General features: G+C 46.4%; 1 long non-coding RNA gene across 1 annotated transcript; it reads right to left on the bottom strand.

The window, feature by feature from the left end:
* Positions 1-4201: 4201 nt before the first annotated feature.
* Positions 4202-15593, bottom strand: LOC149862941 (uncharacterized). Its single transcript, XR_016442928.1, has 3 exons — positions 13642-15593; positions 12897-12963; positions 4202-11435 (listed from the first exon to the last, which is right to left on the bottom strand). It is a non-coding gene; the product is annotated as an uncharacterized LOC149862941 (long non-coding RNA).
* Positions 15594-16118: the final 525 nt, after the last annotated feature.

The following is a 16118-nucleotide window of genomic DNA, read 5'->3' as shown; positions in this document are numbered from 1 at the left end:
TAAGTTCACCACTGAATTAAATAGGACCCTATAGAATAAATAGAGGAAATTCAGCTTTGTCAATACGATAATCAAATAATGTGAAAGCATTTAAATATTAAGTTTACAGCATACATATGCTTTACAATGCCTCAGTACATTAAAAATTATTTCATACACATTTAAATTTTTTACAATGATCACTATTTATATTCCATATGCAGTCATCACATTGTGTGTTCATATTATTAGAATATTAACTATGCTAATTGTAAAAGCAAGTGAAAATGAAAAACAAATTGTATACAAAGTTAATCACATCTGTGATAATTACATCCCTTTTCAATTCAATCATTTGAAAATTGTGAACTTGCATTGAGAAATGATTCTTTAACATTTATTTCCATCTGTTCCATTTGACCCCAGACTCCTCCTTTAACACGTATTGCGCAAAAACCTTACACTTATGACAGTTTAGAAAAATATCCTGTTCTGATATTTCCGTATAGTCACACTCCTGAAATCAATGAAGAAGCTTTTAAGATGAGATCTAGAGAGTTTAAAATTAAAACAGTAATTGCTCTGGCTGATCATAGGCTTTTCAACTTGAACTTTTATACAATAATAGCCAGAAAAATGTCTTAGCCCTATCACTGCTCCTCACTTATGCTTTGTTTCTGCAGCTCTAATACTATGTAGATGAACAGCATCTATCCTGAAACTTCATATCACATTTGAAAGTGACATACTTACCAGGTCAGTCTTCCCCTTTTACTGTTTGTTTGGGGTTTGTTTCCACAATCCTAAGCCCTTTGGACATGCTAGGAACATGACTGCTCTACTACAGTGAGAAATGTCTGCAATCTTTAGAACTGCAGGTTAACAATTAGATTTTTCATTGCTGGTTAATCCATATGTTTCAAATAGCATGATGGAGATATTACAATAGACCTATAATAACTGTTTTTATGTTACCCTTCTGATATTTCAGTACAGGAAATTTTAGTACAGTTCCCATCTGAAAGGATTGTCTCTATTCCATACCTTAATTCTTGCACCATAAAAACATCCTAGAGTGTCTTGGGTTGCAAGTCAGACCCCAATGACAACTTGCTGGGGAAAAGATGTATTAGTCCAGTGTCATAACATTTTTGTTGTAACACCTTGCATTACTGAATAAACTTGATTATATTAAAAACAAGTGTCACCTTTCTTGCTTAAAAAATGTTACCAGTATTAGACATAGCTCCACTCAGTCTTGTTAGGATAAATTATATAAAAAAATACAACCCCAGAATGCTTATTGTTGTGGGCTTATGGATGATGGTTTTGCTGAGTTTCTAAACACTTCCATTGCTAGAGTTGGCAGGTGGGAAGAAAGAAAATTTTGTGTGTGTGTGTGTGTACACATGCACACACTCGCACATGCATGTGTGAACACACACACACACGTATAAACACAAGAGCTTGTTTGAAGTAACCTGTGTGTTCACCAGATGTGCCCATTTCCAAGGGGTGACAACACCCTTGTGCAGAACATCTGCCTTGTCCATATTGTACCCCAGGAGGGCCTCTTTCAACTCTATTTCACTGTGTACTATTCCTGCTCCAATTGCTCAGTTTTACATTGAGAAAACCCTTGTCTAAAATTGCTCAATGAAACTGTGGACGCTCATCCACATAACATATTACCTAGAAACACCTCATGAAATGGCAGCAAAAATCGCCATTTCACTAGCTTAATCACGTCTGAAGATACATGTTGACCTGGTTTTATCATGGTATATTTCCAATTATCATGGTAAATAAAACCACCTCCAACATGTTTTATTTTTAGCATGGGAAATTGTGCCAATAGGATTATTTTTAGCTTAATAGTTTTTCAACGTGTAGCCGAGATACAGCCAGAGGGATGTTCCCTGCTCTGCCATGATTTCAGCACTAGGTGCCGCTTGGCTTCACTCAGAAATCCATGGAATTCCTGTTGCAATGCAGCTACTAGACACCAAGTGTGATTCTTGCAAATCTTTACTGGTCAGGCAGTTCAGGGTACAGGTTAATAAAAAATACTACTTTTTGTATGTTTTTGGAACATTTTTCCTGGTGTTTTCATTAGATGCTCCCTTGGACCTCACAAAATGTTGTTCACACTGTACCCCTGCATACCTTTTCTTTCACAGCATGGTCAGGCCATGCACACAGTACCATGGCTGGCTTTGCCACGACTTTGAGGCTCCTCCCCTCCCCCCCCAGGGAGCAATGCACATTTTTTTCAGTTGCTGCTTATAAAACCCCCAAAACCTCATCCAGTGTCCAAATATTTCTCCCAGTGTTCACATTAGTTTTTGGAGCACATGAACAACTGTACTATACAGACCCAAAACTTTTAATACAAGAATTTAAAGTAACAAACATCAATCAATAAGTCAATCTATTAAACAAACAAAGTAACAACAACAAACAAACAAACAACAACGGTCCTCAAATAATAGACCAGTAAAGAGTAGTGCCTCTTGGAATCTTTTCCACGCATCTCATTTTCACTAATGTCAAAGAACAAATTTGAAATCTTTACAATGGGTCCTCAGTATTAGTGTGCAGGTAATAAATGTGAAAGTAAGAAAGAATCAAAGTAATTGGGCTTTATTCTCACCCTAATTGAATTGCATAACTTTGATTTTTACAAATCTTTTGGATTACATACCTACATAAGCAATCAATGTCCTGATTGATAGTATTGCTCCTCTCTCTGGATTGTGGCGTTGCTTGTGGCAGGGCAAGGAACAGCTGGCAGGGGAGATGATATTAAGCAGTTAGCCCATTCTACTGAAAATCAGTGGCTTTTTCAAAAGTACCCTACCATTGGGAAACTTACCAACGTCCTGCACTCTCACTCTTGGTGTTGTCTCCAAACCCTGGCTGGTGGCCAACCATTCTGACTGGTGCAGTACTGACAAAGGGGACATGTGGGACCAGGTACAGTCATGCGTACCAGGAGTACTCTGGGTGGTCTTATCCCTAGCACCCATTCAGCGGGTAAGTGTGGAGGCATGGGTGACCATGCCCAAAGCAGTGGTGCTCCCAATAGGGCTTGGGTAACACTGAGGGCAGTTTGTCCACCTTGTCCACCCTTCCCAACTACCTGTGTTGAATCCCATAGTTTGGGTCTTTCCTTCCGTGGCTTGGTTGGTCCATGTTCAGTTCTGCTCTTCCGTGGTGTTATCAATGCTTTATGCTAGATTATCTAGGGTGTGGTCTACTGCCTCTGTAAAGGGCTAATTGCTGGTCATCAGTGACCATTGATTAGTTTTTTGAGATGCAAAGTGCCTTCAGCCACAAAGGCACAGTTCATGAGCAGGCCCTAAGCTGGCTGTCACCAGTCTCCTGATTCATATTATGGGGCTCCTCCCTGTTTCCCTGCACCTAGCCTCACATTAAGTGATTGAAACCCAGGCTCTTCCCTCCTCCCCATGTGGCTGTCTTGGGCTTCCATTTCCTGAGACCCCACCCCAACCTCTTCTCTCCTCCTTCTAACTTTTTGCTCCCATGGACATTTATAGTCCTCAAAACATGAAAGGCACAGCACAGGGTCCCTACAATGTCAGCTGCTTGTCCATCATCCCACTTAGCAACCATTTTCTTCACCCCAAGCCCTGCAGCTCCCAGTGCTGCAAACCCTTTATCAGTTTTTCAATTCATGGATCCCTGAGTTCCCTGCAGGTGAGGACTGGCCAAGCCAGCCTTTCACATGTCCAAAAAAAGAAACATCCTACCTTTGTCTGTACAGCACCCATTCCCTGGTTGGCAATTCACAACTGTGTTCTTCTGGTCAGCTCTCTCATCATCCCACCTTTTTGACATAGTGGCCCTGAACAGCCATGCATGCTTTGCCACCCCTCAGTATCACCCAGGCCTACCCAAGGGTTGTTGCACCCCAGGTGCTTCACACCCTGTCTGTCATCCCTGCTTGTTAGCTAGTTTCAGGGGGTTCTCAGTGTTCCTCCAGGCATTCTCCACATTAGCATAAGACGTACCCCTGAGGCTGAGCCCCAAGGAGTCTAATTTTGCCCTTTCCCACCGTCACCTCTTCCATGCTGTTGCTGCTTTGGGATTTTTCTTGAGGTTCTTAAAGCACCTTCCTTCCCTGCTGTGTCACACATAAGTTTACATTCATGATAGTAAATCAGTAAATACCAAAGAAAAGGAGAGACATTCATCATTGACATTATTAATCTTTAATGATTTCTTTAATGTAAGTTACATAACCATAAGGAAATTATATCACTTTCCATTTAAACCTTTTTTAAAACAAGTTACTTCAGCTTATTCCAGATGGGGTATTGGACACAGCTTATTGAATGCAGTTTATTGCACCAAGTTTAGTTTATTGCACCCAGGCCAGATTGTGCACCCCATGTCAGGAAAATCTGCTGAGGCAAGACAGATTGGCGTAGCAGAAGAGGGAGCATCTTGAATGACTAAACTGAATAAAGTTCACGTACTTCTCTGTTAAAAACATAAACTGTAGCATCTCTTGAAAGTTATTTGAATTATTAATGACTTGATTATACATTTCAATTCACCAAAACAGTGAAAAAGTAAAATTTTAGTTGCTCACCCAGTCTTGGGCAAGCCTGCCTTGGCACGAGGCCCAGAGACATACAATTCCCCCACCCCGCACAGGGGATAGGGCCAAAAGGACTGACCACCCTGCAAAGACACCTTTGTGTGATTAAAGATTTACATAACCCTATTAATTTGTAATCAGGAAACCAGCACCCCAAAATACTAGCTTGGGTAAGCTCCAGGAGCCCTGGTGCACAGGCCAAGAGACATACAATTCCCCTATCCATGCCACACAGACAGAAAAATTGAGGCAGCAGCTTGGCTCGTCAACTTATTAATGCTTTAAAGAAGCATTTTTTGATTAATTAATGTTAGAGCATGTTTCTCAAATACATTAAGCCGTGGAGCACCAGAAGCAATCAATGTCCAGAGCTTTGGATCTAGAGAAGTTTTGGATGCTTCGGCATCCAAAGCAGCATTTCCAGATTGAAGCGCTGGCTTTGTTAGGCCTTCCGAAGCAGTTTGGACCTTCTGAAGTGCTTCAGAAAAGCTTTGGAGCTGCTTCAGGTATCTGGCTATAGGGTAGAATGGGGAATCAATGAAATATCTATAACTTTGTTGTTTTTGTATGATTTGGATAACATTAGCAGGGATTATAGTCTATGCTGAGAGCATGAAGCCTGCCAAGTTTCAATAAGATCAGTGCAGGGGTTTGGGGGAAACTGTACCCCAAATTCTTGAAAGCAAAACTCATGTCACGTGTATGGGTTACACCACAGGGGGGTGAAAACTGCAGGGATGGTGCCTCCTGCTGCGGCCACAAAGCCTGCCATGTTTCAAGAAGATCGGTGCAAGGGTTTGCGGGGAACTGCACCTCAAGCTACGGACTTCTTCCTGAAATGTGGCAGTTTCATTGATTCCTCATTATATCCTATTCAGTTTTTGAGTTGCGTGAGTGTCCTTTCACTCCAAATATCAATCAGTGCCTCATCTTCTGTGTAATCCCTGTTTACTTCCTGGTCTTGAGAAGTATCTGGTATGTCTTCAAAATGTTGCTTTTTCTTTGTCCCCTCCATAACCAACAAGGGTACTAGGTGAGAGCAGAAGAGAGAGTGGCATTTGTGGAATAGACTGCTAAGACCTGTTCTCATGTGTGTCCAACAACCTAAGACCTGTGAACCTTTTATGAAGAGATGTATACTAATACTACCAGTGTGATTTGTGCAATCTCCAGAGATTTCTGGCAGCTTTTCGCTTTGTGAATCTAGGCATTGGCATTTACCAACATGCTCAAAAAACTATTTTGCTGGTGACTGGTGAAAATGGTGGGTAATCACTGCAGACAAGAAAATACCACTGTGTTAAGAATTGACCTTGATGGAAAAATATTTACATTAGACATGCAAGCAATCCAACTCCTGCATAAGCAGTTTCCACAGTGAGATCGTGTTTTTTACAATGTGGGAGGGGGTGGGTTCTGCAGGGTTTGGTTGCATGGAATAGAAGAAGTTGAATATTCCACGTCCTTCAATGTTAAATGTTGAAGTGAACCCCCACCTATATCCTGGGGGCAGGCATCTCCCAGGCTACAGGCAGGCAGCGAGCCATGGCATGTTTTGCTGGCAAGCCTTGGCAGGCTGCATCCCTCACGGTGCCTTATATATGCCATCTATGACTTAAGGAACTTGTGGGGTGTCCTGGGGAGATCCTAATTTGAACACCATAAAAAAAAGTTGGCTGCTGGGCAAAGCAGCACCCTTAAATTCACAGACCATTTCCAAATGGTAAGTGCTGGAGGTAGCCCAATGTCAGGCACGTAGCATGCAGAAAGGAGGGCAGCTGATAGGGAAACAGTGCAGGGAAGATGGCTTCCTGCTAAAACACTGTGCAGACTTGCTCATTGCACCCTGGGGGAGGGGGAGTGGCTTCCAGGCTACAGGCAGAAAGAGAGTCACCTTTTAGAAGATAGAGCTTGGGAATAGTTTCCCGGGATGTTTTGCTGGGAAGACATGGCAGCCTACACCCCTCATGGTGCCTAAATGTGCCATGCATGACATGGGGAACTGATTGGGTGTCCCGGGGAGACCCTAAATTGAACACCATTGAAAAAAGGTGGCTGCTGGTCTGCTAATCTCATTGGGGTCAGGGGCAATGGTGCTGGCAATGGGGGACCTGCCTGGGTGACCAGTGCAGTGACCCAAATGCAATTTTAAAAATCCTTCATTGTCCAGTGAGGTACTTGATAATTTTGGTACAGAACTCATAGTTTCATAGTTTGTAGGGTCGGAAGGGACCTGAGCAGATCATTAAGTCTGACCCCCTGCTGTGACAGGAAAGAGTACTGGCATCAAACGGCCCCAGCAAGATGTTCGTCTAGCCTTGTCTTAAAGACCCCCAGGGTAGGAGCCAGCACCACTTCTCTTGGAAGTTGGTTCCAGATCCTAGCCGCCCTGACAGTGAAGTAGCACCTCCTGTTGTCTAGTCTGAATCTACCCCCCGCCAGCTTGTGACCGTTATTCCTGGTCACTCCTGGTGGTGCTCAGGGGAACAGAGACTCCCCCAATGCCTGCTGGTCCCCCCGGCTAGTTTATAACAGGCCACTAGATCCCCCCTCAGCCTTCTCTTGTGGAGCCTGAACAGGTTCTCCTCATAGGGCCTGCCCTGCTGCCCCCGATCATGTGAGTGGCCCTCCTCTGGACCCTCTCCATGTTGTCCACATCCCTCTTGAAGTGCGGCACCCAGAACAGATGTAGTACTCCAGCTGCGGCCTGACCAGTGCCGCATAGAGGGGGAGGATCACCTCCTTGGATCTGCTTGAGATGCATCTGTGGATGCATGACAAGGTGTGGTTGGTCTATGTTGCATCCCCACACTGCCGGCCCATGTTCATCTTGGCATCAATGATGACTCCAAGATCCTTTTCTGCATCTGTACTGACGAGAAGGGAGTTCCCCAGCCTGTAGGTATACTGCTGGTTCTTCCTCCCCAGGTGCATCACACCTTGCACTTGAAACCCATCCTGTTCTCATCTGACCATGCCTGTAACCTGTTTAGGTCTGATTGCAGCCTATTCCTCCCTTCCAGTGTGCCCACATCCCTCCACATCTTAGTGTCATCAGCAAATTTGAACAGGGTGCTTTTTACCCCCTCATCAAAATCACTGATGAAGATGTTGAACAGTTCAGGCCCGAGGACCGGACCCTGGGGGACCCCACTGACCGCATCCCTCCAGGCTGAGAATGATCCATCCACTACCACTCTCTGGGTGCAGCCCTCCAGCCAGTTGATGACCCATTTGACTGTGTAGGTGTCGACACCAAAGCCCCCCAGTTTCTTAATCAGAATGGGGTGAGAGACAGTGCTGAAGGCCTTCCAAACGTCCAGAAAGACTATGTCCACTGCTACCCCTGCATCTAAGGATTTGGTGACCTGGTTGTAGAATGCCACCAGGTTGGTCTGACAGGACCTGCCTCTAATGAACCCGTGTTGGTTGCCCCTAAGCCTAACCTCCCCCGCTGGCCCCTCATGGATATGCGCCAGAATAATTCTCTCAAAAAGCTTGCCCAGGATCGAGGTAAGACTAACTGGCCTATTGATTCCTGGGTCCTCCTTCCTCCCTTTTTTGAAGATGGGAACCATGTTGGCCCTCTTCCAGTCCTCTGGCACCACACCAGAGCACCACGAGTGCTCCTACAACCATACCAGGGGTCCCACAATGACCTCAGCTAATTCCCTCAGCACTCCGGGCTGGAGATAGTCCAGAGCAGCTGATTTAGATACATCCAGTCCCTCCAGAAGTTCCCTGACTAGATCCTCACTGACCCTTGGCCTGGGTGCACCTCCTCTGGGGCCTGAGGGGGTCCCAGTTGTGGGGGGCTGATCTGGTCCCTGCTTAGGAAAATGGAGGCAAAGAAGTTGTTAAATAGGTTAGCTTTGTCATCTGGTGTGATAACCAGATTTCCTAGCGTGTCCTAACTCCATGCAATGTCCACAGGGAAGGGGGAGTGGGGAAGGGAGGGAAGAGGTTTGGCTTGGTCCTGAGTGTAAAGCCAGACAGTCAATTTTCAGAAAAGACAGATTAGCCTAGCACACCTTTTTTCAGTTGTGGGGGGAGGGGAGGATGTTTATGGCATACATCAAGTGTGAAATACTGGAAAGTAATGAAGGATTGTGAATTATTTAGAAATGTTGATTTTGCCAGTTGTGTTCACAAAGATGAAAAGAGGCAGGGAGAAATTGCAACAGGACCTGGTTTGGATATCTATCGACATGTAAATGATGTGAGTGCTTTCATGGTAATATATAACTGTTGGAGGCTTTGGGGACTAGGGCACAGAGCCAGAATTGGGTGCGCCCAATGCAAAAATAAATTAGCTAGATGCTAGCAGGGGAGGGGGTTTTCTTGCAGTAGAGACGCCTTTGGAGGGCCTGTAGGTGGAAGGCAGCCACCCTGCCCACCAGGTCAACTAAGCCTTGCCCCCCCTTGGCCACTGGCAAATGGCTCAGGGGATCCAGTGATGCCATCCCAAAGAAGTCCAAGGAGTCGCTGAAGCTTCTCAAGCAGGTCTGGCAGGGGTCCAACATGGCGCAACGGTGCCACAATGCCTCAGCTGCCAGATTGTTGACAATAAGGACCCATCTGCAGTAAGAGAGGCTGGGCAGATGCCAGCACCATCGCTGCAGGCGTGCCTCCACCTCAGCACCGAACTCCTCCCAGTTCTGTGCCAAGAAGACTAACAGCCCAAGAAATACCCCAAGGGCATTGGGGACCTCTCAACATCAGGTAAGACCCCCAGGCAAGTTGGGGGTGAGGGGGTTGACTCAGGGACCAAGAAGGAGGGTATCATTCTTGGTCCAGTTCACGTGACCTGAAGAGGCGCACTCGTAGGCTTCTTGACAGGTGACCAAGTACTGGACGTCACCCTGGGTGCTGATGAGGACAGTCACATTGTCTGCATATGCTGTCAGCCTGACCAACAGGCAGCCTGCTGAGATGGAGGCAGATGGAAGAGTCAGTTTGCTCAGGCACTGCTGCAGGGCATGGAGTAGGGGCTCAACGGACACAGTGTACAACATTCCCAACAGAGGGCAGCCCTGGCAGACGCCCCTGAAGGCTGGAAATGGGGTGCAGAGCACGCCATTCACCTTTGGGACATTTGAAATGTCCCAATACAGGACCTGAAGGGCAGAGGTGAAGATGGGCCTGAAGCTGAGGGCCTCAACGGTCCAAAACAGGTAGTTAGAGCCGACCCAATTGAAGGATTTCTCCTGGTCCAAGGAGACGATCCTGATGTTGAGACCGAAGAGGTCTGCAGCTGTCAGCAGGTCTTGAAGCAGAAACAGATTGTCCTGGATGGTCCTGCCCAGCAGGCAGTAGCTCTGTTCAGGGCCGATAATGGAAGTCATAACAGTGCACAGCCAGTTAGCCAAAGCCTTGGCCAGGATCATATAATCAGTGCACAAGAGAGATACTGGTCACCAATTCTTGATGCAGCCAAGGTCTCCTTTCTTAGGCAGCAGGGTAAGGACTGCTCAGCAATAACTGGTTGGCATTGTCAGGTCTACAAGACTCTCATGAAAGACATGCAGGAGGCAGGGACCAAAGAGAGGCCAGAAGGTCTTATAAAAATCAGCAGGCAACCCATCGATGCCAGGGGCTTTGCCTGAGGTGAGGTCCTTGATGACAGCTGTGAGTAGATGATGTGGCATCAGATGTCAACAGGATCTGTGAGCATTTGGCCATCTGGGGTCTTAAAATGGTCAATGACCTTCCGTGTGGCTCGTCATTTCTCAAGGCTGAAGAAGAAGCAAGTTGGAGGGCTGGTCTCTGCCACCTCTTCACAGCAGGTGCGGACCCTTGCATCCTGGGCTGCCATCTCTGCCAGCTCCCACAGATGTTTCTTGCAGAGCTTAAGACTCTCGAGCAGCTCTGTATCACCACCAGCATCACAAAGGGTCACCTCAAGCTGCGCCACATCCTCCTCCAACTCCCAAACCGAGCAGTGAAGCTCGCTTGTTGCCAACTGCATGTACTGCTGACAGAAAACTCTAATCTGCACCTTTCCCACGTCTCATCACTGCTTCCAGGAGGGGAAGGTGGCTCTTGTGGCCTCCCACATCTGCCAGAAGTGAGAAGCAGTAACGGAAGTAAGTGTCCTGCAAGAGACTACTGTTGAGGCACCAGTAGGATGCCTGGGAATGCATCCTGCCAGGAAGACTCAGCACACAGGAAACCAGGCTATGATCTGACAGTCCTGCTGGGGTAATGCAGCTGCTGCTCAGGAGCATTAGGTAGGGCCTGGCAAGGTACAAATGGTCAAGGCATGCCATGGAGAGCCCACCAGTGGTCACATTCAGCCACGTACACTGCCTCACATCGACATGGAGACGGCACCAGACATAAGGTCCGCCACCTCTAATGCAGTCCACAGCTTACAGGTTGAGGATGGATGGGGCTCCAGCCCATTCTGGTCAAGATGCACATCGACCATGAAACTGAAGTCCCCACCCAGGAAGAGAAGGTCATCACCATCAGCAGCACTCTGTAAAAGTCAGCCAGGGTCTCAAAGAGGGCAGTCCATTCTCATCCAGCAGTGGGTGCACAGATGTTAATAAGAAGGAGGCGATGTTGTGCAAACTGGATGCGAATGGTGAGCAGGCAGCCAGGGACAACTTCTTTGGCTACTTCTGAGTCAGGCGTCAGCTGTGGTGACAAAAGGATCATGACCCCTGTGCTGAGGGAGGCACCATGACTGAAGAAACTGCCGCCCTTCCAGGCAACATGCCAGTCAGTTTGATTGACTGCATCAGTGTGTGTTTTCTGCAGAAAGGTGATGTCTGACCTTTTCTGGCACAGAAGATCGAAGAGTGCCGTCTGCTTTACAGGGTCTCTGCAGCCAATGACATTAAGAGAGCCAAAAGGTTGTGGCAACCATGTGTGAAGGTATAGAAGGGGGGGACAGGCAAGGCCAAAAACACAGAGGGAGAGCGAACATGCAGGACAGGAAAAGACCAGGCCTACAACTCCCCAGCTGGCGCTTCTTGTAACAAGTGCCCAACATCACCCACAAGCTTGCTAAGGCAAAAGCTTTAATGCTGCATCCCTGGATTGGAGTGCAGCCCTGCTGCTGCGGCCTTAGTGGACACCACAAATGTCTCAGGGTCTGGGAACCATTTGTGTATGTGCTGTGCAACCCTCCGGTGGTGCTTAGTCTGGTCTACAAACTCTATGAGGTGTTCAACAGAGTAGCCAGCACAGGGAGGTTCCTCAGAAGCAGGGACAGGTTCTGTCTCTGGGGTGGGAATGCTCCCTATTTAGGGGAGTACGTTAGCTGACTCGGGGGTACTACTCCCTGAAGGAGGACTTCTGTCAACTCATCCTCAGAGGCAGAATCAAAGTCTGACTCTGAGGAGGAGGAGATGTATACATCAGGCACTGAGAGCCACCGAGTCCCAGGAGGAACACTTGTCCCCTCACCAGGATCCTCAGCAGCAGGCCCTGTGAGAGCAGCATCACACGAGGGGTCCTGGGGGGTGACATCAGTCCCTGATCTCTTGGATGGGGTGATCTCTCGGGATGGGCACTCTTGCTCCTGTAGCCACTTGCATCTCCCAAAGGGTCCAACCTCCATATCACTCTTGATAGGCTCAAGGATCTGAAAGATAGGGCCACTGGACTCCCCCAGCGGCTTGCTGCCAATCACAGTCTATGGACTGGCCCGGTAACCATGCCATAAGGGCACAGGTGGTTAGCGAGGTCCTCATCTGAGAGAAATGGAGGCACTTTTGAGGCTACCACACGAACAGCCAGTGTGTCTAGAGGTGCTGCAAGGCAAAAAACACCCCTGACACCACAACCTCATTCACTAAAGCAGAGGAGCTGAGGAAGATGATAGGGACTGAACTCACCTGGGCAGCATACAGAACATGCTTACAGCCTGTGAGTGCCCCCACAGCAGCAGCACACTCCTCCACTCCAATGGAGGGAAGGGCACGAAGCCAGAAACTAAAGCTCTGGTTTAGAGGGGTTGAAGCCCCAGCAGTGAACTGCTGAAAGCTGCCTCCAGCTAGTCCAGTGAAAAAAAGGGTTAACCCACCAAGGAACCAGAGGAGTGGGGCATGGACAACTCTCTGCTGGCAAGGAACAAAGAAGCTGGAAACAAACAAACTAACTAACTAACCCCAGGGGAGAGAGAAGGGGAGGGAAGGGAGGGAAAAAAACCTGAGGAAGGGGGAGAGGGTGACTGCAGAAAAAGGCAGGGAAAAGTAATGGAAAGTGGGGGACTACAGTGGCAAAGGGGTCAGACTGTCTAGGGGAGGGAAAACAAAAGAAGAGAAGGAGAAAGGCTCACAAAACAGACAGACGCTCTCAGAGTTCTCAGCACACACTCCTCCAGCACACTGGTCCTTGGTGGCCATCTTGAAAGAAAGCAAGAAAGAAGGAGGTTAATGCTGTGAGGTGTTCCAGCAAACCCTAGGCAGGCACACTTGAGTGCCCACGCTGCCCCCAGCAGTGGAGGGATACTAGGTACATTTGCCAGGGACAGCACCAGGAGATAGCACCCAGCAGTGCAGGAAAGTGCTTCCCAAGAAGAGCACTCCGCACTTTGTCCATGCCTGGCCCAAAGAGACTTTGCCAAGTGGGCAACAATATCTTGCAGCGTGCCAATTAGGTATTCCACTAGAAACACCATGGGAAAAAACTAAACCACCCAACCCAAACCAAAACAATACACCAATCACTAAATACATTCTTAAACTGCCCTCTGCTTCAGTTTAGTTCTGGGAGGTGAAGAGGGTAAAATTGTTATGAGGTGCCCCCTAGTGTCTTTTACTAGTAATAGCATATTAACTCATAATGAGACTTAAATGCATTAAATTTGTTCGTTTGGAAACAAACTAACTAACTAACCAACCAACCCCAGGGGAGAGAGAAGGGGAGGGAAGGGAGGAAAAAAAAAAATCTGAGGAAGGGGGAGAGGGTGACTGCAGGAGACACATTGTATCATTTGTCATGGTACATTACCACAGTGAAAAAAACCTAGGAATATCTCAAGCTAGAAAAAGCCAATACCGTGGACAAGTGCCCTGAGTTACCTGGAAAAATAAACCTTGAATCTACCTTTCTTTTTCATCTCTGCTTTACACAAAGGACCCTCAGAGCTCTGCCTGCAAGACAAGGGGAATGCTTTAATTCTCAGCAATTCTTTAGATACAGTGACTGCACATACATTTTATTTTTCAACAGGGAGTTTCCTCATGAGCATGTATACATCGTGACTCCAATGTGAAAACCATTAGCACTTTTGCTTTAGCATTAATGGTTTGTAAGTGTTTGATGGGGAGGAGGTGAGGGAAGAGTGTTATAGCAGACCTCATTTTTCATTGTTGCTGGTTAGAAAATAAAAAGAGAGTCATGAGAAGTCAGGGAAACACTGAGAATAAATTGGATTGTATAGCTTCTGCAGAAGGAGCTTTACCAGGTAAATGACTTCTCTCCACAGACTGCCATTCTCCTATTCAGTCACTACTGCCTTACACCCTTTTACTCTTTACATTAATCAGTAGGGGGACCAAAAAAAAGGCACAATACATGTACATGCATATTTAGAATTAAAATGGATGTTTCCTGAAGTAGTATTATATGTCCATTCCCCAAACAGATTATTTCATGTCTCAAACAAAGAGCCTGTCCTTTAAGAAAGTATTCAAAACCAAAAGATAAATAGACATGGATAACAAATAGACACTGACTTGCCTGATGACCTTTGGGAAAGTCAATGCAAAAAAAAATGATAGGAGAAATCAGAACTGATTGAGATCTATTAAATCAAATCAAAGTTGGAAAGGGGGTAAATGGCAAAGAGTGCACAGACCTCAAAAATGGATATAAACAACGGACATTTTTTGCTTCCCCTGATTCACTCATTTCACTCTAAGCTTGTTAATTGTTAATGCTAAAAAATCAGTGCCCCAGAAAGGCACTGGAAATTGCTGACATTTGACAGGTGAGGAAGAGCCTGCATAAGGGAATGCCTTAGTAGATTCACCTGCCTTTCCTAGCCTATTCACATAACCTGAACTTCGGAAAGATAATGAACCCTTTTAGGCTTGGCAGTGCTACGCTGGCTAGCACTACAAAAGAAAGAGAGTTGGGTATTGACCACAAGATAAATATGAGCCTGCAGTGTGATGCTACGGCTAGCAAAGCGACCAAAATGCTGGCTTGTATCCACAGATGCTTCTAAAGCAAATCCTGGAACGTCATTCTCCCCTTGTACTCGGCCTTGGTGAGGCCGCAGCTGGAGTACTGTGTCCAGTTTTGGGCTCCACAATTCAAAAGGATGTGGAGAAGCTTGAGAGAGTCCAGAGAAGAGCCATGCACATGATCAGAAGTCAGGAAAGCAGACCTTACGATGACAGGCTGAGAGCCATGGGGCTCTTTAGCCTGGAAAAGCACAGGCTCAGGGGTGATCTAGTAGCCACATATAAGTTTATTGGGGGTGACCACCAGTATCTGGGGGAACATTTGTTCACCAGAGCACCTCAAGGGATGATGAGGTCAAATGGTTATAAACTACTGCGAGACCGTTTCAGGCTGGACATAAGGAAGAATTTCTTTACTGTCCAAGCCCCCAAGGTCTGGAACAGTCTGCCAGCGGAGGTGGTTCAAGCACCCACATTGAATGCCTTCAGGAGCAAACTGGATGCTTATCTTGCTGGGATCCCATGACCCCAGCTGACTTCCTGCCCTTTGGGTGGGTGGCTGGACTCGATGATCTTCTGAGGTCCCTTCCAGCCCTAATGTCTATGAAATCTATGAAATCAGTGGAGGTTTTATCCATACAGCTCTTCCAGCAGGAATTAAACTACAAACCTCAAATGAGAAAGGTAATGGATGTGGTAATTTATCACTCTGCCTTTGATAGACAGGCAGCCTATTTAGTGAAGGGTTCTCCAAAAGAACATGTGCCCGAGTCAAAGTGTGCATTCAACATCATTTTTTTTCAAACAACAGCAGCCCATTGTTTTTGGAATAGAGAGAATGTTATGGAAATCTACCTTGTTCATCTGGAGCAGCTCTGGGCCACTTATCAGTCATATCAAGCAGGATTCACATTTAAGAATAGCAGTAACCTTCTAAGATCTGACACTCAAAGAAACAGCAACTCAAAGCTATGGGGGAAAAGAAACTAATTTAAGGCACAAAGCCACAAAGTTTTTAGCACTTTTCACCATTTTGGTTTCACAGAAGATTTAAATTATTAGAAATTTGCAAAAGGCAAGCAGCACATTGAAGGATTAGACTTGGAGTGTCTAGCATTGCTCCAAAGTCTTCTGAAGATATTAGGAATTGTTCACTTAATTAATTTGGCTCTAGATTGTATTACAGCCATCTTTATGATATGTAGGGGCATCTATACACATGCTCCAGAGGGTGGAAGGGACACTTTAATTAGAGAGGTTCTGGAGCATCTTGTGTATCAGCAACCCCAGGCTTCAAAATAGCAGCAGGGGCATTTTATCTAAAGTTCATTTAATGAGCTTTAGAAACAGCACACCCACTGCCATTT

The sequence above is a fragment of the Crocodylus siamensis genome, chromosome 6 (assembly GCF_052110815.1).
Source record: "Crocodylus siamensis isolate JL-2025a chromosome 6, ASM5211081v1, whole genome shotgun sequence".
NCBI lineage: Eukaryota > Metazoa > Chordata > Crocodylia > Crocodylidae > Crocodylus > Crocodylus siamensis.
The sequence above is the reverse complement of the archived record's forward strand: the minus strand, read 5'-3'. Positions and strand labels throughout refer to the sequence as shown.